This window comes from Gorilla gorilla, chromosome 1, assembly GCF_029281585.2.
Source record: "Gorilla gorilla gorilla isolate KB3781 chromosome 1, NHGRI_mGorGor1-v2.1_pri, whole genome shotgun sequence".
NCBI lineage: Eukaryota > Metazoa > Chordata > Mammalia > Primates > Hominidae > Gorilla > Gorilla gorilla.
The window spans coordinates 158,222,648-158,249,778 of record NC_073224.2 but is presented as its reverse complement, the minus strand read 5'-3'; the positions used below and the strand labels follow the sequence as shown (position 1 = coordinate 158,249,778).

At 34.7% G+C, this 27,131-nt stretch overlaps 1 protein-coding gene across 2 annotated transcripts in view; it reads left to right on the top strand.

Moving 5' to 3' along the window:
• Positions 1-27,131, top strand: part of ADGRL2 (adhesion G protein-coupled receptor L2) — a 301,782-nt gene that overhangs the window by 48,520 nt on the left and 226,131 nt on the right. For both annotated transcript variants that reach the window (XM_063697514.1, XM_055369186.2), the window contains one exon: positions 21,453-21,494. The gene's annotated coding sequence lies outside the window, so the exon portion shown is untranslated. The remainder of the gene's footprint in view (positions 1-21,452; positions 21,495-27,131) is intronic.

The window sequence follows — 27,131 nt, the reverse complement described above, 5'->3', positions numbered from 1 at the left end:
CAGTTATTCTGATAATACCAGATGCCTGACACAACACATACATGCACAAACACATAAATACACAAATGTACATGCATTTCTGAAGTCCCTATAGAGAAGTGATACCAATCCAGATTGGGAACCACCACTGTGGCAATATAATCACATGGATTGTTCAGGAAATAGGCCTTCTGGAAGGAAATAGATATTATGATGTCAAAGGAAGATGAGGGTTGGCTGAACTTACTTGTTAGCCCACATCTGGGAAAGTAATATCTAACAAATTAATACTGGGGTGAAGTCACTTTTAAGAAAAGATGGTAGATTGTGCATGCGTTTTCATTCCAAATTATTTTACAAAATGGTGATTATTCTGTTTTTATTCATTAAACAAGGGTTTATTAAATGCCTACCGAGTACATACCACTACTATATGCATATCCACTTTAAAAGGTTTATTTGAACCAGGACAGAGCACAGTAAGTTTCTGGCATCCTTGAATATAATTTCTAGTTTATTTAGTAGCCGTGTCTGAAATGACATCTTATGTTTGAGTTCCAAGTAATGACCATTAACAAATATAGCTTAAAACCATTTTTTTACTTTTTGTTATTTTTGTGAAGCTAAGTTAAATTTGGCAACATTTTTGTGAAAGCTTCAATGCTTTTTGGCCTGAACAATTGCACTAAATAAGCCTAACAGGGTTGAGGCAAGAACGTGGTTATTCAGACACAGAAATAAAATCCAGACATACACGGGTATATGTCTCAAAGGTTTTGAGCTCCCATAGTGCTTACTGTTTGTGCTATATAGACTTGCCACTCAGAGCTCCAGCCAACATTTAGTATATGCAAGTTAAACCATTTGGTGGGCTTTCTCCTCTACATTATCTCCACAAATGGAATATCTACAGCCTTGGCTGCTATGAATAGAAATAGGAAGTTTTGAGAGAAGAAATTTATGCAATATAGCAAAAGAGATGAAAGAGATTCAGACCTCAAAGAAAGTAATAGAGAAGGAGGGTCAGAGACTGTAAGTTGAGTGTGGAAAAGCAGAGTGATGGATTATAGAGCAGAATGGGGAAAGACATGGTTAAAGGATTCTATTACCATAGGAAGAAAGGAAATTATTTTTTCTCATAGAGAAAAGAAATATTATAAACCAGAGTGTTATGTTTTCAGTATACTGAATGGTCTTATGGCCGTTTTGTGTATTATAGGCCAGAGGCTAATCATAGGTGAAGATGAGACAAGGGAATTCTAAAAAAAAAAAGACAGATTATAGAATAAGAGTAAAGAAAATTGGAGTAAAATGAAGTTGAAGAGTGAGGCCAAAATAGATATAGGAAATGGAAAAACAAAACAAAACAAAACATGGTAAAGGAAGGTATAAGAAAAAGAAAAGAACTTAAAAAATAATTTTATGATTTCCTATGAATTTAGAGTCATCTTATTTTTAGAAAACCTACTGGGCAGTATATTTTACATTTTTAGTGCTAACCACTGAGATACTAAAACATAGTTCACGCAGATCTAGTCTTTACATTTCAACATTCACATCTTGAGATCAACTTTAACATAGTAATGATCATACTAGAACATCATAATTGGATATATTCAATTAAATTTCATAGAGTATTACCTTTACTTCTTATAAGGCTTGGGATCTCTTGCACTTAAAATTTAAAGGTACATGTGAATTTTACACAAATCTATCTACTTTTCCTCTAAAAGGAAATGCAGTAATAGCCCCTGACAGAATTCCCTTTGGAAGATATATTTTTCTTAGTAAGAGAAATCAACCAAAGACAACTTTTAAATATTTCTAACCAAGAGGACTGCAATGTTCAATCAAGTTAATGTTATCAGTGTGGTGATTATTTGAATATCTTTGATGTCAGAGCCATGCCTCAGAATTTCAAAATTCACTTGACTTTGAAATCAAAGTGTACATGCTTTTTTCCTACTGTAATATAAAATATATATTAAAATTTTATCAAAAAATTGAACACACAAAAGGAAACTGCAAACTTTGCCAAGGATTTTGATAAAAATTTAATTTGTTTTCAAATGTCTTATTATCTATGAAATATATAAAACATAAGCTAACTGTGAATGTGGTGTATATTTTACTATTTGTATGACAAAAGACTGAAGTTTTCCTGCCCTAGGTTTACATTAGCATGTGCATTTTTAAAAGGCAGTAGTATGTATTATAGTGGGGAAAATATCAGTCCAGGATTTGGAAATCCTGTTTTAGCTTCAATCCTGGCTTTGTCTACTAGCCATATGATTTCTTTAAATTTTTTCTCTTTTAAACTGGGAATAGTATGTTTCCTACCTAGTTCGTTGGGCATAAAAGGATGCTTTAAATCAAATCTATGAAAACATATGAAATATAATTTGTTTAAGTGTAGTTTCCTTAGGAATCATAAACAACTTCACTCATTAAAGGTTTGTTATCTAATGCATGGCTATCCCTCTTTTCTTCATATTGCTAAACTCTTGTACTGTTCTTCCATTAGTGGAAAAAAGAGAAAAGGAAAAAGAAGAAAACATTTCAATTTTCAAATCCATCCTTTTACTATCATACTTTAGACTACTCTGATTAAAATTGAATTCAACATTTAAAATCAAGTGTGTTATGTCTAATTTGTATATTTTGCCTTCAAAAGATGCAAATTCCTTCTTTTGGCATCATGTGAAGAGTTAAGAATGCAAGGAAAGAACTGACACAAAAACTTATTCCATAAATGAACACTCCAGAAAAGAGACATTTTTCCTGTTGTGATTGTTATTATCATTCCAGCCCCTAGCGTACTAAGAGATTAGGAAAGTTTATGATATGAATGAATGCATAACTGAATGAATGTCTCTATGTTTGCAAGAAAAAAATTCTATTCTTTTTGTATTTAATTATTAATATTTGCCACAGAGTCAGTCTTACCACAAATTTTTCTCTGTCTCCAGGCCATTGCTTTTCCCAGAATTTCTAAATTGTGAGTTGTTGCTGTTTTATCAAATACAGAATAGTCATCACTTAAATTGTTGGGCAAGTTCAGTACTAACACTTATCTCTTCCACTTAATCTAGAGGTGAGATTTGCAGAAGCATCTTAAAGACAAGAGGGACAGGGCTTAGAGAATTTTTTTTTTAAGGCACCGTTCTTGCAAAAGAGTGATGTAAGAGGTAAGGAAGCTAAGAGACAAAACTGAACAAATGAGTTTAGGGAGAAAGCTAGCCTTTTTACAGAGTAAAAGGAAACAGAAAGTTTGAAGTACTTTCCTCCAGCCTAATGAGGGATTTTGAAATTGAGGGTTCTTAGAGCAAACATGGAATTAGAACAAGTTAAAGAAGTAAAGAATGTAGGGAATGAATGGAGAGGGCTTGTTTGTCTAGAGTTGGTGCTTTAATAGAAAACGGCAGGTCAGCAGCAATGGCTGCAGCTGACAAACTGGCATGTATAAGAATAGGGACATTCTTATGGGGGCAGGAAAGCAGAGTGCTAATAACAGAAGGTTTTTTTTTTTTTTTTTGCACTTGTATTAATCCAAAGAAGTTATTTAAAATTATAGTTCACATTTTTTTCTCCATTTCTCAGAATTGTTTAAAGAGAGGAAAGAGAGGAAAAGGAAAGGGATAATTTATAGGATGTACCTTAGGAACTATTATTAGAAGAATAAAAAAGACTACTACTGGCAAACCTAAGTGCATTAGAAATGAAGTAATTAAAGGTTCTATAAGAAAATGAGCAAATTAGAGCTAGCAGTCATCTATTAACCTACTGTGACTTATAACTCACATTTTACTTTTTTCTCCCAGTGCAAAGCTCCTCTATTACCGTGTATGATGTTCACATGCAATTTTCTATTGTCGTAACCACATATATGTGGTGGTGAGTGGATCTTAATTTGTTCTTCTATGTGTCTCTAGTTCACCAGCTTTAATTGTAGGGCACAGTTTTTCTGTGCTTTGAAAAGTGCCCAGCATTGCTAACCTGTGTCAGCATTTGATGTCTATTTTTGTAATATAGCAGTTATCATAAGTGATAAAGATAAGCAATGAAATACATGCCAACATTGAAGGAAAGGAAAGGACAAGGATAGATGTAGCTGATGATCAAATGTATTTACTGTGGGAAGACTAAGATGGGATATAAATGGTGGGAAGTGGGAAGCTAAAGATATACCTAGGGAACAAAGTAGGAGAATAAGATACTTGCAAAGAGTGTGATGAATCAATTTTTAAGGAAATGAACCTAAATTCCTGATAGATGTTTAAGTATTCTATGAGCAGACAAAAACACTTGTGTTTCTAAATCTTAAATTAAGACATGCTCACAATTTCATGAGAAATCACTATCCATTAAAATATTGAACATGTTTGGCAATATTCTAAACACTACTTACATTATCCCATTTAAAGTACTTGTAAACTATATGGAGTAGGAACTAATATAATCCCCATTTTACAAATGAAAAACCAATGAATAGAGATATAAAACAACTTGCTCAAAGTCACACAGATAGTTGAGTGACAGAAGTTTCTTTCAAACACAGTTTGTGTCTGATTTTGAACACAGATTAGCTCCTGATTCAGGCACTGGTAACCACTATGCCCTCTGTGTTCTGGAGAACCATAAGGAGAAAATGTTACTGTTGAAGGTGGAATTTTTATAAAGAAACTAGCAATAGTATTTAAGTACTTCTTTGGAAAGGCAGCACATGATGAGAAGCTGAGAAAGATCTTAGTGTTCTCTACTCCAGGGCTGAAGATTGTCTCTCCTGGACTTAGTGTACCAAATACTGCTCAAAATTACTGTATCAAAATGCCTCTTATTACAAGGGAGAGGATGACACACTCGTGAAAATAGAGTGGAAGAACAAAACAGACAACTGGATGTCCGTATTTAGGTTCCTCTTTCTTTTGCTGTGTATATTTTCTAAATTGCCTCTATTTCCAGCTCAAATAAGCTCATATGAAATTATGTTTGAAGAATATGTTTCATGTACTACTTGAGAGATGACAATGTTTCATTGTTTAAAATATTATTCCCAATAGCCCTTGCAACTCATTTGTTCCAAGCACAGAAGGAAATAATTTGATAACAAACCAAAGTACTCCAGTGCCTCATCATTGAGGACTGAGTTGACAACAGAAAAACAAGGAATGGGGGATTGCAAGTCACCCAATCATTTCAGAGGGGGAATCATCTCAGAAGATGACAAATATGAGAGACTTCTGTCTTGATAACTAGTGGCATCCTTCCCTGGTAATCCTTGGCTGTTGGGCAATAAAAGACCCAATGTGGAGTTAGGAAGAAAAGACTTAATAATAACAAAAACATTTTAACTTTTTTATAGCACAATGAAATTTACAAAGTGCATCTGCAAATGTTCTCTCTCTTGATCTTTCCCTCTGAGAAGCACACAGCTGTGCATTCTTGGAAAAGTCACGTATGCTTTCTTGAGCATCAACTTCCTCAATTGTAAGATAGGAAAAACAATTATTCTTCTTAGGCAAGTTACTCAGTTTCCTCAGTTATAAAATGGGAGAAATAGTGGGTATTAGGTTGAAACAGAGTTTTGCCGATAGTCAACAAAAATGGCAATTTCATATGATTCAATCTAATACCTATCCTATAGAGTCATAAGGATTAAATGGATCAATGTACGAAAACAGAGCCCAGCTGTTAGTACACTCAGTGTTATTCATGTAAATACAATCTCATTTCATTCACAGTAACACTGTGACAGATAATAGGGTTCTACCTTTGAATATAAATTTATGTGAAAAGCATAAATATTATTTATGGATTTATAAGGGGGGAAATGTAGCTTTACAACAAATACCCTGCAATATAATGCTTTGTTATGTGGTTTCTAGGCTGCTCATTGAATATTTTATCAGCTAGCTTGTAAATTCTTTGGGTTGTTTCTCCCTCCCATCCAAATTTGCCATCCAGGGCATAGTTGGCTAGTTTTGTAGGTGAGGTCTCTAGTAAATACTCTGTGATTTTGTTTATCTTATAAAATGACTCGAGGCCAAAAGAATGAGTATTGCTAGGCTTGTCAATTCAAAGAGGGCTTTAAAAGCATGTCAATATGTCAAGAGAAATTTTTTAATGGATTCAGATACTGCTTGATCAAAAAGAAATAAAATGTAACTTATAATGCATGGAGATAAATAACAGGAACCTTCAGAGATATTTGTTTGTACATTCTATTTATTTTGTGGAAAGTTTTCATTTTGATTTTTATTTCTAATATAATTTGTAAATTCCTCATTAGACATTGTGCCTTTGAAAATATGTGTGTATTATATACTAAATTGGTATATATTAAAAGAAAAATGCATTAAACTTCAAGTTATAGGATGCCAAATATTATGGAGGCAATTTTAGTAAAATAAAAATGTATATTTTTTAAAATTTTTTGAGACAGGGTCTTGCTCTGTCGCCCAGGCTTGAGGGCAGTGGTGTGATCACAACTCACTGCAGCCTCAACCTCTCCAGGCTCAGGCAGTCCTCCCACCTCAGCCTCCTGAGTAGCTGGGACTACAGATGCCCACCACCACACCTGACTAATTTTTCTATTTTTTGTAGAGATGGGGTTTTACCATGTTGCCCAGGCTGGTCTTGAAATCCTGGGCTCAAGGGATCCATCTGCCATGGCCTCCCAAAGTACTAGGATTACTGGGTGTGAGCCACCATGCCCAGCTGAAACAAATATATTTAAAGCTGTTTAATCTATATTTTATAAAAAGCCTCTGAGAATGAAAAACAATATTATTGGATACTTTTTAAAATAATTTAAATAACACAACCATTATTTTGGCCATTCTTCTCTCTGAGAATTAGTATACTAATTCAAATTATATATATATATGTATATATACACACATATACGTATATATGTATATATACATATATATGTATGTGTATATATATGCATAAGTGTGTATATATGTATATGTGTATATATACATGTACATACATGTGTGTATATATATATATTTTTGAGATGGAGTCTTGCTCTGTCGCCCAGGCTGGAGTGCAATGGCGTGATCTCGGCTCACTGCAACCTCCGCCTCCCAGGTTCAAGGGATTCTCCTGTCTCAGCCTCCCAAGTAGCTGGGATTACAGGCACATGCCGCCATGCTCAGCTAATTGTTTGTATTTTTAGTAGAGACGGGGTTTCATCATGTTCCCCAGGCTGGTCTCAAACTCCTGACCTCAGGTGACCCACCAGCCTCGGCCTCCCAAAGTGCTAGGATTACAGGTGTGAGCCACCATGCCCGGCCTCAAATTATATTTTAAACATTATTTATTTGAAAATGGTAATATAGGATGTATTCAACATAGTCCTTTATTTGACTGAAAAATAATTTTTCCTTTAATGTTTGTGTATGTGTGTGTGTGTGTGTAAGAGAGAGAGAGAGAGAAGGAGTGAGAAAGAGACAAAGTACGTGTAGAAACACATAAGACTGGTAGATTTCTTTTTATTGGATTTTTTCATTTAATTCTGGGAATCTTATTTCTAAATGCTGACTTTAGACAAAAGCTGAGATTATCCTCATTTTACCAAAAAGAAGACTAGGTGTAAGAAAGTAGGAGTAGCTTGCCCAAAATTACATAACAAGAACTAGGAAGACTTTAAGCCAGGTTTTAAAATTCCTTGTTTGGTGCTCTTTCTTTTACAGATGGATGCTACTAACTTCTGCTCACAAATCTATCCTAGAATTTAACTGCTTTCACATTCTTACTTTTCTATTCTTTTAACTAATAGTATCAATTCTTTATATTATAATGGTATTATTGGAACAGGTAGACATCTATTAAGCTAAGGACTAAAATGGTCAATTTTTGTTTGAAAATAATAGAAGAGACTGGGCGCGGTGGCTCACGCCTGTAATCCCAGCATTTTAGGAGGCCAAGATGGACAGATCACGAGGTCAAGAGATCGAGACCATCCTGGCCAACATGGTGAAATCCCGTCTCTACTAAAAATACAAAAATTAGCTGGGCACGCGCCTATAATCCCAGCTACTCGGGAGGCTGAGGCAGGAGAATCACTTGAACCCTGGTGGCGGAGGTTGCAGTGAGCTGAGATCGCGCCACCACACTCCAGCCTGGCATTAGAGGGAGACTCCATCTCAAAAAAAAAAAAAAAAGAGAAAGAAAGAAAAAAGAAAACAGTAGAAGAGTTTTGACCATATCTGTAATTTAAATTATTTAAATAGAGTCACTATTTGAGGGAGTTAGTGAAACATATTTATCTGAAAAGTGGTTAATGAATGATAAATTTTTTTGTCTATCTCAGTCTCTTATTTCTCATTCATTCCTTTTTTTGTTTTTTGGTTTTTTTGAGATGAAGTCTTACTCTGTCACCCAGGCTGGGGTGCAGTGGCATGATCTTGGCTCAGTGCAACCTCCACCTCCCGGGTTCAAATGATCTTCCTGCCTTAGCCTCCCAAGTAACTGGGATTACAGGTGTGTGCCACCACGCCTGGCTAATTTTTGTCTTTTTAGTAGAGATGGGGTTTCACCATGTTGGCCAGGCTGATCTTGAACTCCTGACCTCAGGTGATCCACCCGCCTTGGCCTCCCAAAGTGCTGAGATTATAGGGGTGAGCCACTGTGCCTGGCCTCATTCTTATTCTAGGACATTTGAATTCTTCCAGCATACTGTTTGAAGTAGAACAGCTACAATGAAAATATTTTTTAAAATAAAAATAGATTTTAAAATTATGAAGATAATGTAATGCACATGGAAAATCCAATCAATATAAAACATTTTCTTTTTTACCTTAAAAATTCCACTCAAACTGTTACCTCAACTCTTTCTTTCCCTTCTACCTTCCCCAATTTACCATTTTGATTGCTGTCTTTCCAGACCTTACAAAATGATTTAGACAGTTAAGAGTTTGCTACATATTTGACCCAAACATATGAAAGAAAAACAGCAAACAAATATGAGAAGAATATATTTCTCATCATAAGAGACTCTTACCAAATAAATGGTAAACTGATGACATGAAAAAACTAAACTAACCATTGAAGACAGCACATCTACCGTTACTTCTCCTTGTTCATGTTCTGTTCTCTCATTTTTCTTCATTTTCCTTCCCAGTACCATTAATAATCTGGCATACCACATATTGCTGTTGCTTGTTGATTGTCTTTTTTCCTGTTACTAGATGGTAAGCTCCATCAGAACAGGAACTTTGAGAGATTTTTATTTTCTTGAACAGTGCCTGGAATATATTGATGTATTATAAATGTTTGTTAAATGAATACATAAACTAGAAATTGGATGCTTTCAGAATATAATTTTATGGTTAATTGAATAAAACTATGCTTGTTGAAAAGATTTCTAAAATGTCTGTAGTTAGCACAGCAATATTTCAATAGTGAGTTTCATAGTCTTTTTTAGGTTCATAATTTTGAATGTCATTTCTCATTATATAAGGTAATATATAAGTATGGGAATTAGAGTAAAATTCATACGGACTTCATGACTGACCCTGTTTTGAATAAATCTTCAGTCTGAATGTAGTTGCTTATAATTGGCCAATTTCCCTGAGAAACAAGCCAGTAAGTAAAATATATTGATTAATTGAGAACTGCAGTTAATTGGGTTTTTACTAAAATTTATTATACTGGCACAGAGTAGGCACTCAATAAATATTTGTCAAATATGTGAAGTCTAGTTAGAATTTTTTAGTTTCTCAAATAAAAAGAGAAATTTTCAATTAAATATGTGATATGCAATAGCATTAGAATCTACATAGCAGACAAGCTTTTTCAAAAGTATCTCAATTTCTTCTCATGCTCTTCTTTTTCTATCTTTCTGTTCACCTAACCTATGAAGCTGGGACAAGTAAGGTGGAACTCTCTAGGTGATGTGTGAACAGAGAGCCTCAGTAGCCTAAACAGTGTCGGAGCTCAAACAGGCTGAGCAGAGCCCCTGAATGGGAAGGGTCAGATGCTTAACAGCAATAGGATATTGGTTACAGGTAGGATGGTTGATCAAAAAGTAAACATATTAAAAATAACAGGAGACAGATGTTTCATTGTCAGACAAGTTGTTACAAATATTAAGAGAGAGAAACTACGGCTGGGCCAGGTGGCTCACGCCTGTAATCCCAGCACTTTGGGAGGCCGATGGGGCTGGATCACAAGGTCAGGATTTCAAGACCAGCCTAGCCAAGATGATGAAACCCCGTCTCTACTAAAAATACAAAAAATTAGCCAGGAATGAGGGCAGGTGCCTGTAGTCCCAGCTACTTGGGAGGCTGAGGCAGAGAATTGCTTGAACTCAGGAGGTGGAGGTGGCAGTGAACCAAGATGGTGCCACTGCACTCTAGCCTGGGCAACAGAGCAAGACTCCATTTCAAAAAACAAAAAACAAAAAACAGAGAGATAAACTACATTGGACCCTGTGGTGCTGGTTTGGAAATGGAGGAAGCAGTGTTTCATAGATATAGATATATATGGAAATAAATATCAATGTAATATGTGGACGGACAGATAGATAAATGGATTTTTATGTGCATATATCTCCTTGGTTCTGGATCCTGAGAACAATGACAGCCCCAAAACAATGGGCACACCTACATCCTAGATCTTGGTTTCTCAATAACATTCTCATCTAAAAGAAATTAAGACTCCTTAGAGAAATAGCTGATTCCAGGGCTGGGGCATGAAAAATACAAAACGAGCCTGGAATATATTACTGTGTTGAAATACGGAAGTATTAAAACAATGCCAGGGACATGTCAAAGAAAGATGTCAGACAGAAGAGGATCACACTGACCATATCTGGGACAATTTGAAAATCAAAGTGAATAATAATAGTAACAGCAGATTATAATCTGTTGGGTAAAAGGAATATCCATGAGTCCACTCTGACATATATAAATAAATAAATAGAAAGTTACTCTACTTCCCTGCAATATACTTATAAAAAGGAGGAAAAGAGCAATTATACAGTCATCACCTTAATCATGAGATCAGTATTCACATCATGAGTAATGTGCCACCTGATAGGTTGCTATGAAATGAACATAGCATCACTTTTGTGATTTTTCCGCCAAAGAGAGGAAACCTGAATCTGACAATGAGAAAACAAAAGAGAAACCTAAACAAGGAGCATCTTACAAAACAAGCTAACTCACAATCTTCAAAACCGTCAAATTCATGAAAGCCATGGTAAAACTAAGGAAATCTTTCAGATCGAAAGACTGAAAATGCATAATAATTAAATTTGATGCTTGATTGTGGACTGGATCATTTTGTTATAAATGACATTATTAAGATAAGTGGCAAAATTTGAAGGGGATCTGAGGATTATAGTGATGTATCAGTATTAACTTTCTGATTTCAGTGATTGTATTTCAGTTATAAAGGAAAATATCCTTGTTTGTTGAAAAAATATGTTAAAGTATTTGGGAATAATAAGTATCATATCATGTTGACAAATTACTCTCAAATAATTCTGAAAAAATGTTATTTGTCATTACAACAGTTTTGTGATTTAAGATTGTTTCAAAATAAGAAAATAGTAAAATTTTATTCAAATTCAACATCTTCCATGATATGTTGTCATAATCCCGGAATAGTTTTCACGTTAGTTTAGAGAAAAGTCTTTTACATGTTATAAAGTTTTATAATACAGTTTGCTATGGTCTGAATGTTTATGTTCTCCCCCAAATTCATATGTTACAGTCTTCATCTTAGATGTGATGGTTAAGAGGTGAGGCCTTTGGGAGGTGATTAGGTCATAAGGGTGGAGCTTTAATGAAAGGGCTTAGTGGCCTTATAAAGAGAGAGATCCCACGCCCCTTCCACCATGTGACATTAAAATGAGAAGGAAGCTATCTCTGTGAGGAAGTTCAAGCGGAAGGGCCCTTGCCAGACATTGAATGTGCAGGCAATTGATCTTGGACTTCCCTGCCTCCAGAACTTTGAAAAATACGTTTCTCTTGTTTATAAGTCACCCATTTGATGACATTTTGTTATAGCAGCCCAAATAGATTAAGACACATTTGGAGGTGTAGAAAGCAGAGGGCTCTCTCCATCTCCACTCTTTAAAACTGCAGCATTATAATAATGAAAGAAAAAGGCACTATACTTTTGTTTCATTTCCAATGAAAACAATTATGATCTCTTAGACATTTGGTACTGATAGTTATAGTAATGGTTTTCTGTTTCTTTCCTCCTTTTTTTGAAACAAGAGTCTCACAGAGTGCAGTGGCATGATCACGGCTCACTGCAGACTCGACCTTCCTGGGCTCAGGTGATCCTGCCACCTTAGCCTCCTGAATAGCTGGTACTACAGGTCCTCGCCACCACACCTGGCTAATTTTTGTAGACACAGCGTTTTGCCATGTTGCTGGGATACAGCCATTCGCCACTGTGCCCAGTTGGTTTTCTGTTTTCTTTTGTCTTAAAGGCCTTTTAATACACTTCCTTTAGTATGAAGAAGCCAAATAGCTACAGTAGGTATTAAAATAGCAACAAATATTATTTAAACCAAAAATGATACTTCCCCAGAGAAAGAAAATTTAGTAGAAATAATATGTGGACAGGTAAAATTTTTATATTACTTACATTGCTATAATACAACTATTTTAAAACAGCACAGCAAATAATAGATTACATTGTTTCCTAGTTGTGTAAACTTGTAGTGAATTCCAACAAGAACAGGCTATGCAGGCGTACATGAGGAATGTGCTAGAATGGTACTGAAGACATCGCTGTATCTATTCATGTTATCAATATCTAGGTGTGTGTATTAGTCCAATTTCATGCTGCTGATAAAGACATACCTGAGACTGGGCAATTTACAAAAGAAAGGTTTAATTGGACTCACAGTTCCACATGGCTGGGGAGGCCTCACAATCATGGCAGAAGGCAAGGAGGAGCAAGTCACATCTTAATGTGGATGGTGGCAGGCAAGAGAGAGCTTGTGCAGAGAAACTCCCGTTTTTAAAACCAACAGATCTTGAGAGACCCATTCACTATCATGAGAATAGCACGGGAAATACCCGCCCCCGTGATTCAGTCATCTCCCACCGGGTCCCTCCCACAACACGTGGGAATTATGGAAGCTACAAGATGAGATTTGGGTGGAGACACAGAGCCAAACCATATCAGTATGTAACAAACACAGGTAAAATTACAGCATCAAGTAAATTTATGGAGTAGGGTTGAATGTACTATCAAAGATTTATTTGCCCAAAAGTATATTGATATGTTTGAGAAAATACAATAATTTTCTTTAAAGCAAAATACAAAAGTACATAATTTCAGAAATTATGATATTAGAATATCCAGTTTGTCAATTTGGATTGTAAATATTAAAAATTTAGATTAGAATGTAAGCTCATGAAGTGGAATAAACAAATATTCTATTTGGTTTTGATCTGTTTTTTAGTTGATCAGTCAAGTAACAATTTCCATCATATCAAACACTTCAAATATCTGGAAGGTTGTCATTATTACTCCTAATACCAGAAAGGAATCCCAGAAGCTGAATGTCTTTCCCTAAAGGCAAATGTTTAAAGGAGACTATCTTTTGAATATATGATGGTGCATGTTTTGGGGGAATATTCTTTAGTCTATTGTGAGAATGAGTTGTGGTCTAAGGAATTTGGAGTGTCACTGGAGAGAAGACAAGGGGAGTGGGGTCCTTCATAGAAAATATTTTATCCCATGACTACACATCTGCCAGCCAGCAGGTACTTCCTCCTGATCTGTCATGGTGGTGTGCTGATAGAAACTAAAAAATGACAATAAGGCTTCTTGGACTTAATAGACTCCTTCCCTCCCTTCCTCCCTCCCTCCTTTGGATTTCATAGATTCCCTCCCTCCCTCCCTCCCTTCCTTCCTCTCTCTCTTTCTTTCTTTCAATAACACAGTGTAGTAGGTTCAAAATCCAACTTTCTTGCTTTGTAGCTTTGGAAACGTAGACATACTAATTTCTTTGTGCCTCTTTTTTTAATATATAAAATGGGAATAATAATACCACCCAAATTATTATGAGCATTAAATGAGGCAATGCGTGAGCCACCATGCCCGGCTTTTTTATTTTCTCCTCCTCCTTCTCCTCCTCCCCCTTCTCCTCCTCCTCCTCCCCCTTCTCCCCTCCCCTCCCCTTTCCTTCCTTCTTTCCTTCCTCTTTCTTTCTTCCCTCCCTCTCTCTTTCTCTTTCTTTCTTTCTTTCCTTCTTTCTTTCTTTCCTCCTTTCTCTTTCTTTCTTTTCTTTTCTTTCTCTCTTCTTTCTTCTTTTCCTTTCCTTTCCTTCCTTCCTCCCTCCCTTCCTCCCTTCCTCCCTCCCTCCCTTCCTCCCTCCCTCCCTCCCTTCCTCCCTCCCTCCCTTCCTTCCTTCCTTCCTCTCTCTCTCTTTCTTTTTTTCTTTCTTTCAATAACACAGTGTAGTAGGTTCAACATCCAACTTTCTTGCTTTGTAGCTTTGGAAACTTAGACATACTACTTTCTTTGTGCCTCTTTTTCTTCATATATAAAATGGAGGTAATAATAACACCAAAATTATTAAAAGCATTTAATGAGACAACGCGTGTTAATTGCTTAAATTTGTACCTGAGAGATAGGAAACACTAATTGCTAGCCATTGTTATAATTATTGGAGATAAGGAACAAAGGTGAAAATATCAAGCAAAAATAGAAGCTACGCTAAGAAATTTGTGACTTCTTAGAACACATTGTGATGATTCTCTGAATAAATATGTTTACTGGTACATACCCAACACAATATTAGAATATTAGGGCACACAAGTTCTCTTTTAAAATAGATTTAAAGATATATATATGTTTATATATATATTTAAAGATATATATATTTAAATGCATATATGAAGATATATGTATATACATATATCTTCATACATGGGGGTGATAATTGTAGTATTTGTCACAGCAATGGAATGAAGACTTCATTATAAAAATTATTTAGCAATTTGCCTGGCACTACTAATAAGCACTCAAAGCACTAGTTTGCTACGATTTCTAATTATCATTATAATTATTATATATGTGAGAGATACATATAAGGGCATAATTATAATTTTATACTATGATAACAGAGGAGTTAACATTTCAAGGCTTTTAAAGAATGAATACAGTTTTTCCAGATGGAGAAGAGGGAAAGAGCATTCATGGATTCCCCATGTGTTTTACCTAAACTTGACTTGTTTTCAAAAAGTCACTGAGACCACAATTATTTTACTGAGAAACTGCTTTTGAATTGACCACGTCCACACAAACTAATCAATCAACAGATAATTGAGCACCAAATCTATGAAATATGCAGAGAAAGTGTAGACAGGCTCCCAGCTGGTTTTCCTATTCTACATTCTCTCTTCTTTAGCATACTTTTCATGAGGTTGACACAGTAATCTCCCTAAAGTGCAGTTTTCATCATGCTGTAACTGCTAGAGGACATAGAGTGGTTTTTGAATGCCTGCTGTATCAAGCCCAAATGACTCTATCTAGCTTCAAGGGTCCTCAACAGTCTTGCAATTCACAGTATGGCATCAGCACCAACATCACCAGGGAAGTTGTTAGAAATAAATAATCTCACACCTCAATCCACACCTACTAAATTAGGTTCTTCATTTTAACAAGGTCCCCAGGTATGCACATTCGAGTTTAAGAAACATTTCTTTAAAATATCCTTTAATCTAAACCAAACAAAATCACTAATCCATATACAACCCAGTCTTATCAAGAAGAATTAAATCTTTTCATTAATTTCTCTGCATCCAAAGCAATCCCTTTGCTCATGCTCTTAACTCCACTGGAAATATCTTATTTCCTTCACATCTACTATCTAACTCTCATCCATTCTTGAAGACCAGTGAAAAGTCTCATATCTTCCATGAAACCAAGACCATTTCAAAGTACACTAATCTTGTTGAATATTTCTTGCACTTAGGACAACACCAATTCCATTCTTCTTTTATCATTCATTCATTCATTATTCATTGAATATGCATTTTCTTAATGCTTATGATTATTTACCTGACATTGTTGCATTGGCCACAATAAAACAAGAATGCAAGACTTTCCCTACTCTGTCAATTCCCAATGAGGGATATCATGGTTCAGTAGAGATATCTTAAGTTTCATAGGCAAGAGGTATAAGTGGGTAGATGTGAGAGTGCAGGACCATATTGCATAAAGCCACATAATTTGTGCTTTTTTGTTAAAACTACTTAATGGAAAAATACTGTTAAAATATATTAAAACCTTTTGTAGTTTGAAACAGATGAACGACTTTAACTGTTAGGGACATGACAAAGAGATGTTGTGTTTTGTTTCATGTTAATTTTCCCTCCTATAGGTAATTGTGATTTTTTTATAGGCCAGCAATATGTCTTTCTCCATTCATTCAACAAATAACGGAATTTTAAAATAGCTCCTATTTGTCCTTTTTTGACTTCTTAAATTTTACACATGATAGGCACTAAATAAATACTTGTTGATTGAAGACACTCTTTGATCTCAGGTTGGGGACTAGGTTTACACACGTGGAACAACCATTTCAGAAATGCAGCCACCCTTTCCTCCTACTGTTATTCATGACATAAGGAAACGTTCATGAAGTTGTAGTGACACTTTGGTTTACTAGGAGTGTCTTTTGGATCAAAAAGTTCCTCCAGGGTGCCATGGAAGTTTCTGTTTCTCTGTAGCTAATGTTTGCTATCACCAGAGACTGTGTTGGAGTACAGCCAACCAAATGGAATTGGCTAGTAAAAGCTTTTGTGGGTGAGCATTTGGAAACAAGCTTCATGACCATTTGCTAGCAAAACCTCAGCAGGAGGAATTTTAACCAACCTAAGTTAATGTAAAGGTTTGATTTGAAAGGGTCTGGAGGGGCAGGGGAAATAAAATACTTAATGAAGTATGTAACATCCCATATTCTTTAATAGTAAAAATAAAAGTGTTAAAGCAAACTAAATATGGCCTGAGAGGGACCCTGTACTTCTATATTTGAGTCCTTGTGGATGAATTGTAACCTAGATTAATAGTCAGACAAAACTGAAAACCTAACTTAGGAGTATGAGCCTGTAACAATAACTGAGTCTTGGCCAATCACAGTGGCCAAATTTCAGCCACTCATAGACTGCTAAGTGTTCAAACTGTGTTCAAATAAGGTAAACACAAATCTGTAACCAATCCAGCTGTTTCTGTACCTCACTGCCAATTTCTGTACATCACTTCCCTTTTTTGTCTATAAATCTTCTTCCATCACGTGGCTACACTGGAGTCTCTGTGAATCTGCTGTGAATCTAGGGGCTGCCCGAATCACGAGTTGTTCATTGCTCAATTAAACTACTTTAAAGTTAATTTGGCTGAAGTTTTTATTTTATCAAAAGTTAGCTTTTCTTGTTGCAAAACTACTCACCAGCTCTTTAGGTAGAAACAGATGCTTAGGCAGATAGCCAGTCTTTGAAAGGGCGCAAGCTCCAAGCGGCGGCACTGGAGTACAGTAAGATTAGATACTGTGCAAGACCGTCAGTGAGCTCCTTGGTTCCTTCAGTGTGATTCAGGAGTGGAGTCACACAAGGAAACTTCAAAACCAAACTAAGTAAAAACACGATTTCCAAGGAACATAAACTAGAACTTTACAAGATCTAATGTTACATGAAAAATGTACATTACTTTGATTCAAGAATCAGCAATTACTTTATATTTATAACCTTCACATTGGTTACAACGTTCCTTTATCTTATTCAGCATTCTTGCTGAAGATGAGCTTTCCCACATGAAGCGCAATTTTGTCTTCAACTTTTAATTCCTCTGGATACAGAAGAAAAGCTCTGGGCCCTTAATTGAGCAATTATTATTTCTTAAGTGAACATAGAGTTTGAGGATGGTGCCAAAATCTTCCTTTCATCCAGAGAACAAGTCTAACATAAGCAGCAGCATAAGTGTTTTCTGGCGGCACCCCAGTTTTAGGTACAAGAGCCAAGTCAAGACTGAAAGGGGAACTCATTCCTCACCTCTACTCACTCCCTGGCATCTCCTGAGGTTCTTGAATGAATGCCAATTAGGGCCGATTTATATGTCTCCTTGGAGGTTTTAGATAACTTCACTAAGACCTGTTTGTTTTTCTCATTTAGTCTGTTTCTCCAGAGTAGGATTTGCCAACTTGCTGCTGAATATGCTGTTTGCAGTTCATTGCTAGGTTTCCATACTAACATAAAGCATTGGTATTTGAAAAATTCATTAAGAAGTAGCTCACCTTAATTCCTAGATCTAAATCTGTGGCGTGGTTCTATCACCTTTTCTACAATGTTGTCTCAGAATTTAAGAACGGAAAATAAAGAGTTCATATGCTAACATTTCATGGAATATGCCTACACAAAGGAATTGCTGCTTCATGGCTTATGCCATTGTTTAAGCTATTCTAATTGTTTTCAAGTTTTAAATACAGAGCTGGAATCCAATTCTCAGGAACTCCTACCATTTGTCTTAGTTTTCTAAGACATTTACTGTCTCCATTACATAAAGAGACCTTCAAATATTTGAAGATAGGTTCCATGCTTCCTTTATATGTATATATATTTTTAATTAAACTTCTCTTATTCCTTCCGCTACTCCTAAGGTTACAGGGCTTCCAAACTGTATCATTAATGAGAAGTTAGCTTTTCAATAACCACATTTTGAATACAGTCTGCTAATACTGACCTCAATTATAGTTAAAAATATATAAGACCTGCACTTTAAATATAATCTTTTCCAGGTTTGATTAGATTTTGATTGCTGTAATTAGCCATCTGTAATACATAAGACATAATCTAGAATTTGCTCTTTACACATCAGAGTGATAAATCCAGCTACAGAGAGCATCTTTTTGGTTGCTTCTTAATGAAAATATTACTAGACACTACTAAGTGGTGATTGAAAAAACATGCTGAAATATTACTGTCAGCTACTGGAATAAAACTTCTCACCAGAGAACTATCACAACTTCAGGATAAAAATGATTGCTATCTAAATACAAATTCTAGCAGCTATTAAAACTGTTAGAAAGACCTTAGATCACTTTGCTTCTTAGAGTTTAAAAAATTTTTACTATACAGTATCAAATTAAAATTTAGTTACTACTTGCAAAATTCAAGACATTTATGAAAGTATAATTAACTAACATTTTAAATCAGAATTCAGGACAGTTTGAATGTTCCTTATATGTCCACAAAAGTTTTTTCTAGTCTTTTACCAAATACTAAAGTGATGATTTGTCCAACAATGTAGATGTTTAATATTCACCAAAGTGTCATCAACAACTTAATGCATCATGTTTTTCCTTCTCATTAAAACTGCTGTATTACTGAAGCTTGACCAAATTTCCTTCATGCTTGGACATCTGTTTAAGTATAATATTCTACACTTTTCCTCCTCTATCAGATTTTGCTTTATCTTTATTTTCCTTCCTTCTCTGACCTGTATTCAAGAAATAGAAAATGGCTCTTTGATGTGCCAGTTCCAAGTATGTTCAGATAAAAGGTAAATAATTCAATAGACTTGTTGATGAGAATTGACATTTGAACACTGGAGGTTGTTTCCTTTACTCATGCACTCTCTTAGTGAGGATAGGGGACCCAAGGTAGTGACTGGCTGGAGTGAGTTTCAAATCGGTGAAAAACTTTTAAAAAAAGAAATGGTAGAGAAAAGAGCAAAAAAAATTCTTTTTTAAATCAATGAAGTAGGAAAGTCCAGACATATATTCTTATCAAGTCTTATACTTGTCCAATAGTTATAAGCCTCTCTGAAAACATTTATATGTGTGGGTGGAGGCAAGTTGCCCATTAAATTGTTAGAGGTGTTATCAGATTCGTCAGGACTTGGTTGTAAATTTGACTACACAGTTTGGCTCATAGAGAAATGAGGAGGAAATATCTGATTAAAGTGTGCATAGCTGCTGAGGCAACTGAATGTTGCCATAGCAATTGAGATGAAATGTGCAAGAAGTGAGATAATTAAATCTAACCCCTTTAGTAGTTTTGATAGTCAACGCACTGCCAATAGAAAAAGTTACCTACAGTATTAAGATAAAACACATTCCTCATGGAATGTCTCCTTACTGTATTTTGTTTCTTTTCTAAATACATTGCTTTAGGTGTCTAATTTGAATGTTCTCTTTTAATAATCAAATACAGTTTTGACCTTGGTCTGCCTAAACTTTCTGCTGGTTCATTATATCATGGGGACAGACATCTATAAAAAATATCAATGTTTTCCCCTTTAGTTCTTAAAAAAAGTATACTAAAGCCAAAGCTGTCACATTTGAGCTTAGAATTCAATAATATCTAGAACGTGCTGCCCTCTTCAGGAGCTGGTGCTTAAAAATACTTTTTTTTTTTAGCAGATTGATATGAGTTATAATATCAAAATTGTATTGATAATCTTTAGAAATAAATTCCATGTAAAATAAAGTATTTCTGTGTTTAATTTTTTTTACATTAAGAGCTTGCATTAAAAATCAATACATATAAAATTTTGAAAGGAATTATTATTATTTACAATTAAATACAAACTAATAATTTCCTTAAACTATTGTCATAGGGAGAATTCCTGAATCATTACAAAATTTGACTTCCATATTTAGTATTCAAATTTTTAAGAGAAAAATTGTCTAAAAAAGAAGGTATTTTCTATGTGAAAATCTAAGTAGGACATCCTTCAAATCCCAGTTTTATTCTTCAACAACAAAAACAACAACAAAAACCAACTTTCTATTTTGGGAACATTAGGGTTTATAGTTTGAAATTTTAGTTAGTTTTCATTTACAGAAACAATATCTTTCTTGGGAATAATGATTCCAAAGATATCTTAACACATCATAATGTTTATTCAAAATTACTTCACTAGAAAAAATTTCTAAAGGTCTGAAATATCACTATTGAGAAAATTCAAGCAAATCTCCTTCATATATATCTATTAAAATTTCCTTAGCCATTATATAGTTTTAACAGAGAGATATGATCTCAGTGTATTTTTCTCCAAATTAGGTTTATTATACTTTAAAAAACTGATTAATATTAATAGCATTAATTATCAGGATGTGAGAAAAGCATATTTTCCCTTAAAGAGTTTTAGGGAAACCTGTCTCATCTCTCTCAATAAAAACTTCAAATGAGCTAAAGGGCTGAGTGAAAAAAATATATATTGACAATGTTCTCCTAATTCTACAATATTTCTTTTGTGGGAAATAAAATAGTTTATTCCTGTATTTGAAAGTACTTATCAAAACAAGTACTTAATCTTATGGTAGCTCTGTCCGTAGTCATATAATATATGTTCAAGAATTCTTAGAACACTGATTTGTGTTTTCTGCTATAGATTTACTTTATTTTTGTTTTGCTGCTGGTGTATTACATTTGGCAGTTAGGATCCCAGTGGATGGAGGTATAATAAATAATAATATTTTCTTTACTTTCCAGGGTATTTATGGCACAATGAAAAATTTCATCTTTCCCAGAATGGTAAGTAAAGAGTTCTTTCTGTATTTGATAGTACTGAACATGAACAAGAAAAGGTGAATTATTATAATAAAATTGGAGTATCATTTACTAAATGTATTGAGTCATCTGATAATTATAATGTAGTTTATACTTTTGCAAATAAATGGATGCTGTATTCAAATTCTATAATTATTCCAAAATTTTCGCCAAATATACTACAGGATTTTTACAGGAAATACAAGGTTTTGCTTTCTCTGTTGGATTGCAGTTGAACATAGTATATCCAACATTTTGTTTTCTGGGGTAATTTATTTTAAAATACACAGATATAGAAATAAATGTGGTTTACATTCCATGAGCAGAAAAAGAAAGCGTTATCTGTGATACAAATTGAGAGTTGGTAAGAGTCCTTTGGAATTGTTACTGTTACATAAAAACTTATTGTAATTTATGTTTGACCGGGGCTTTGCAGCATCTGTGAATTTTAAAATATTTATTTTCTAAAAGTATATATCATAACTTCTAGGCAAGCTAGCCACTATATGATTTTGGTTAAACATATAGTTTTGTTGTCTTTATATTTTTATGACTTAAACAGGAAATATTTAGTTTTAGTCTTTATCATAACCTCTTTACAATTCAAATACTAAAAATTAATCTTATTATATGGGAAAGGTCAGTGTAAAATGATATTTTCTAGAAAGTTATTACTGTCTCCTATGATGCTCTTTTATTTTTCCAGTGGTTTAAGAGTATTCCCTATAAAAAGAAGGAATTTCTCATTGTAGAAAAAAAAAATCACTTTGACATCAAAGTGTTAGGTTAAGTGAAAAAGCACGGTACAGAACTACATACATTACATGTTGTGTGCATGTGCGCTTATATAGACAGAGGAGAGAGACTTGGCAGTATATCTTGGGCTTAGAAAAAAAGACACAAAAGGCCAGGCGCGGTGGCTCATGCCTGTAATCCCAGCACTTTGAGAGGCCGAGGCAGGCAGATCACGAGGTCAGGAGATCGAGACCATCCTGGCTAACACGGTGAAACCCCGTCTCTACTAAAAATACAAAAAATTAGCTAGGTGTGGTGGCGAGCCCCTGTAGTCCCAGCTGCTCAGGAGGCTGAGGCAGGAGAATGGCGTGAACCCAGGAGTTGGAGCTTGCAGTGGGCCCAGTGCCACTGCACTCCAGCCTGGGTGACAGAGCCAGACTCCGTCTCAAAAAAAAAAAAGGAAAAAAGACACAAAAGGTACACAAAAGAATGGGAATATAAGTAGTTTCATTGTCTTAATTCATTTTTTGCATTTCCTATAATAAATAGATATTATTTTTATAACCAGAACAAAAACATTATTTGAATAATAAGCTATTCAAAAGAGCATATTTATTATTAGATAAATACGTACATATAAAATTGGGAAATACTTCTTTGTGCCAACTGGATAACCAATTAAAAAAAAAAATCTTCAGCTAGGCATGGTAGCACACGCCTGTAATCCCAACACTTCGAGAGGCCGAGGCAGGAGAATCACCTAAGGTCAGGAGTTTGTAACCAGCCTGGACAACATGGTGAAACCCCATCTCTACTAAAAATATAAAAATTAGCTAGCTGGGTATGGTGGTGAGCCCCTATAATCCCAGCTACTTGGGAGGCTGAGGCAAGACAATCGTTTGAACCCAGGAGGTGGAGGTTGCAGTGAGCCAAGACTGCACCATTGCACTCCGGTCTCGGTGACAGAGCAAGATTCAGTCTCAAAAAAAAAAAAAAAAAAGGGCCAGGTGTGGTGGCTCAAGCCTGTAATCCCAGCACTTTGGGAGGCTGAGGTGAGCAGATCACAACTTCAGGAGTTCGAGACCAGCCTGGCCAATATGGTGAAACCCCGTCTCTACTAAAAATATAAAAAATAGGGGCTGGGCGTGGTGGCTCACGCCTGTGGGAGACGGAGGCAGGCGGATTACCTGAGGTCAGGAGTTCGAGATCAGCCTGGCTAACATGGTGAAACCCCGTCTCTACTAAATATACAAAATTAGCTGGGCGTGGTGGCGCACGCCTGTAATCCCAGCTACTCTGGAGGCTGAGGCAGGGGGATCGCTTGAACCCAGGAGGCAGAGGTTGCAGTGAGCCAGGATCGTGCCACTGCACTCCAACCTGGGCGACAGTGAGACTCTGTATCAAAACAACAACAACAAAACAAAACACAAAGAAACAAAAATTAGCCAGGCTTCGTGGCACACGCCTGTAGTCCCAGCTACTTAGGAGGCTGAGGCAGAAGAATCACGTGAACCCAAGAGGTGGAGATTGCAGTGAGCTGAGATTGCACCACAGCACTCCAGCTTGCGTGACAGAGCGAGACTTTGTCAAAAAAAAAAAAAAAAAGTAGATAACTAGGCAAATATAAAGAAATTTTATCAAAAAATTGCTTTTAATCTAAAATAATGTTAATAAATCGTTTATTATTAATAATAAATGGCACTATTAGAATATTTTTGATATTAAAAATTCTGCTCAAGAGCAATTTATTATAGGGCAGAACTTAGCATAAATGTATAAATTTTAGTTATATCTTACTGTCTTGACACTTTAGCTCTCTAGAACTAAGCCAAAAATTTTAGAAGAAATTTAGGAAAAAAGTCTCTAGCATGCATCTAATATTGTTCACATAAATGCTTCCCAAGTTTTTCTTTCCATCGTATTAGTTCTCAGTTTACATAAAATTATAACAGAATTGTTTCTCTAATTATGTAGCTATAAACTAGAAGGATTAATATAAAACCTAGGAGAGACTAGGAGGAATGCATTGAGGAGTTAAAGAGTATTTTCAGCTATTCACCAACAGTAAGAATTGAGGGACCAAGATTAGCTGTATGATTTTCAGTAAGATACATCATATACGTAGGTTTACAATTCCTGAGTGGTTAAAGTAGAGGGTTATACTATAAGATTTTTAAAATAAAATCTTAAATTTCTTTCTAGACCAAGAATTTTACAATAAAATTACATATCCTTAAATTGAATATACATAGCATAAAATAACATTGAGAGACTTGGAGTCATTAGAATGAAAAAGACTGTAATGATTAAAAGGGTAAATTTCATTCATTTGTAAAATTCACATAAGTGAAAGTCTCATCCATATTTCGTTGAAAGTCTTTTCCAAATTGTATTGTGTAAATAAGGGATTATATATTGTGTATTTTGATAATATTCCTTCTATATTACTATTTTTAAATGTACTAAAAAATTTAACGTGAATTTTTTCACTTTACTCTGAATGAGATAACATTGTAAATGACCTATAAGATAAAATCTAGTATCAATCTTTCCTAAAGAGCGGGGAGCCAAATTTACACAGATTTGTATATGGAAATTTATATTTCTGATAGGTTTAGACTGCCAAATTACTGATTTGTTATACTGGGAAATCAAATATTTAAATATATAATTTCCTTTTTTGCATGTACTCGGTAAACTCTTTAGTCCAACATATCATGACATTTTAGAAGAAAAATGAACAAAATTAACCTCTTGTCTATAACCAAAATCAGGGGCAATGTAACAAATTATTGAATAAATAAAATACTGCTCATTCAAACTATTTCTTTCTGATTTGTAAGTGTGCTAATTTAACCAAACAGACAAAGTTCTGAATACTATGTAAACTAAATTGAAATGCAAATATATATTTTATTGACATGTATTATTAAAGCTGAACTTCAAAACAGAATAAATCTTCAGCATTCCAATTTTTTCTAAGATATTGATGAGAAAATAAAATAAATATTTTAATGTAATTAATCTGCCCTTCAACAAAATAGATCCTCTCATTTCCAATTCTGGTTGTACTTAATGAATAAAGGTTGAATGCATATTTATGTTAATAGTCATGATATATACACTTCAATGAACAACAGTAAAACATACTTTATTTCTGAAAATGTTAATAATGATTTATTACCTTATTTCATTAAGGACAAAAGCTCCACATTAAGTCAGCTATAGCCAATACACATTTTGTCATTAATCTTAAAATTTCACAAGTTTCCAATTTATCAAGTGTCAATTTTTAGGTCAGACAATAATAATATAAAAGAATTGTTAATTGGCCAACAGGTTGATTACTTTTAAGATGTGAAAAAAGCAAAGATAAAAACAGTCCTCTCCTTTTCCTTCAATTAAAATTGCATGCAATTATTCTTGTAGATTATAGTTCTCTTTTGGGATTTCCGGTTTCATACAACTTTTTGGTTCATTTCACAGGAATAATATTCATTTTAATCAGCAAAAAAAAATTGATGAGCTTTTTTACAAGAGGGAGTTCACTCTGAGTGCTGATTACTGCCACTACATTATCCTGTTTTTATTTATTTATTTTTTAATGGTCTTGCTTTTAAAGCAGTTAGTTGAATATGTTATCTGTTAGTAGCCATTGCCTTTGAAGACAGAATATCTTTCTTGATGAGTGGTTAGCCCATTTTGTTTTATTCTCCCAACTTTCCTAAACAATATCATAAGTTGGCTTCTGAAATGATTTATTGCCATTTTATATCTTCAAATATACAAATCAAAATATTTTAAAAGTAAATAGATATTTTTGATGTGTTATTGAATTGTATTACATAGTTTAGAAGGTTAAACTACTTCCTTTACAATTCTAAAAAATATTTAGTAGCTAAAAAAATAAAATTTCTAATACATATATAAGAAATACAGGGCTGGGCATGGTGGCTCACGCCTGTAATCCCAGCACTTTGGGAGGCCGAAGCGGGCAGATCACCTGAGGTCGGGAGTTCAAGACCAGCCTGACCAACATAAAGAAACCCTGTTTCTACTAAAAATACAAAATTAGCCGGGCATGGTGGCACATGCCTGTAATCCCAGCTACTCAGGAGGCTGAGGCAGGAGAATCACTTGAACCCAGGAGGCGGAGATTGCGGTGAGCAGATATCGCACCATTGCACTCCAGCCTGGGCAACAAGAGCAAAACTCCGTCTCAAAAAAAAAAAGAAAAAGAAATGCAGATCATGAATACCCATGTACCACCAACCAGTTTAAGAAAAACACATTATAATGCCCTTTCAAGCTTTCAGTGTACCCTTCTACAGTTCTTTAACCCTTCTTTAATCCGAGCTAAACATTATCCTGAATTTTCTCTATCCCTTGCTTTTCTTTATAATTTTACCTCATATATTTGCATCCTGAAATATATAATTGTTGTTTATGTTTTGCAACAATATGTAAATAGAAAGTTGTATTTATCTATGACTCTTCTACTCAACATTAAGTTCTTGAGTTTCAACACTTTGAAGCACATAGCTATAATTCATTAGTTTACACTTGTATAGTATTCTATTGTAAGATTTATTAGTCTTCCTTTAACATTAATGGATATTTGGGTTGCCTTCAGTTTTTCATTTTTATTATTATTATTACACACAGTGCTTCTATGACCAGTCTTGCAAATTTATAAGTAGATATGTGCAAAAATTTATACAGGGCAGTGGTTCTTAACCTGGGATGATTTTGCTCCCTAGAGAATACTTGGCAATATCTGCAAACATTTTTACTTGTCGTAACTAGAAAGTGCTACTAAATGTCCCAGTTAATGATAAACATCCTATAAGGCACAGGATAGCCCCACAAACAAAGAATTATCTGGCC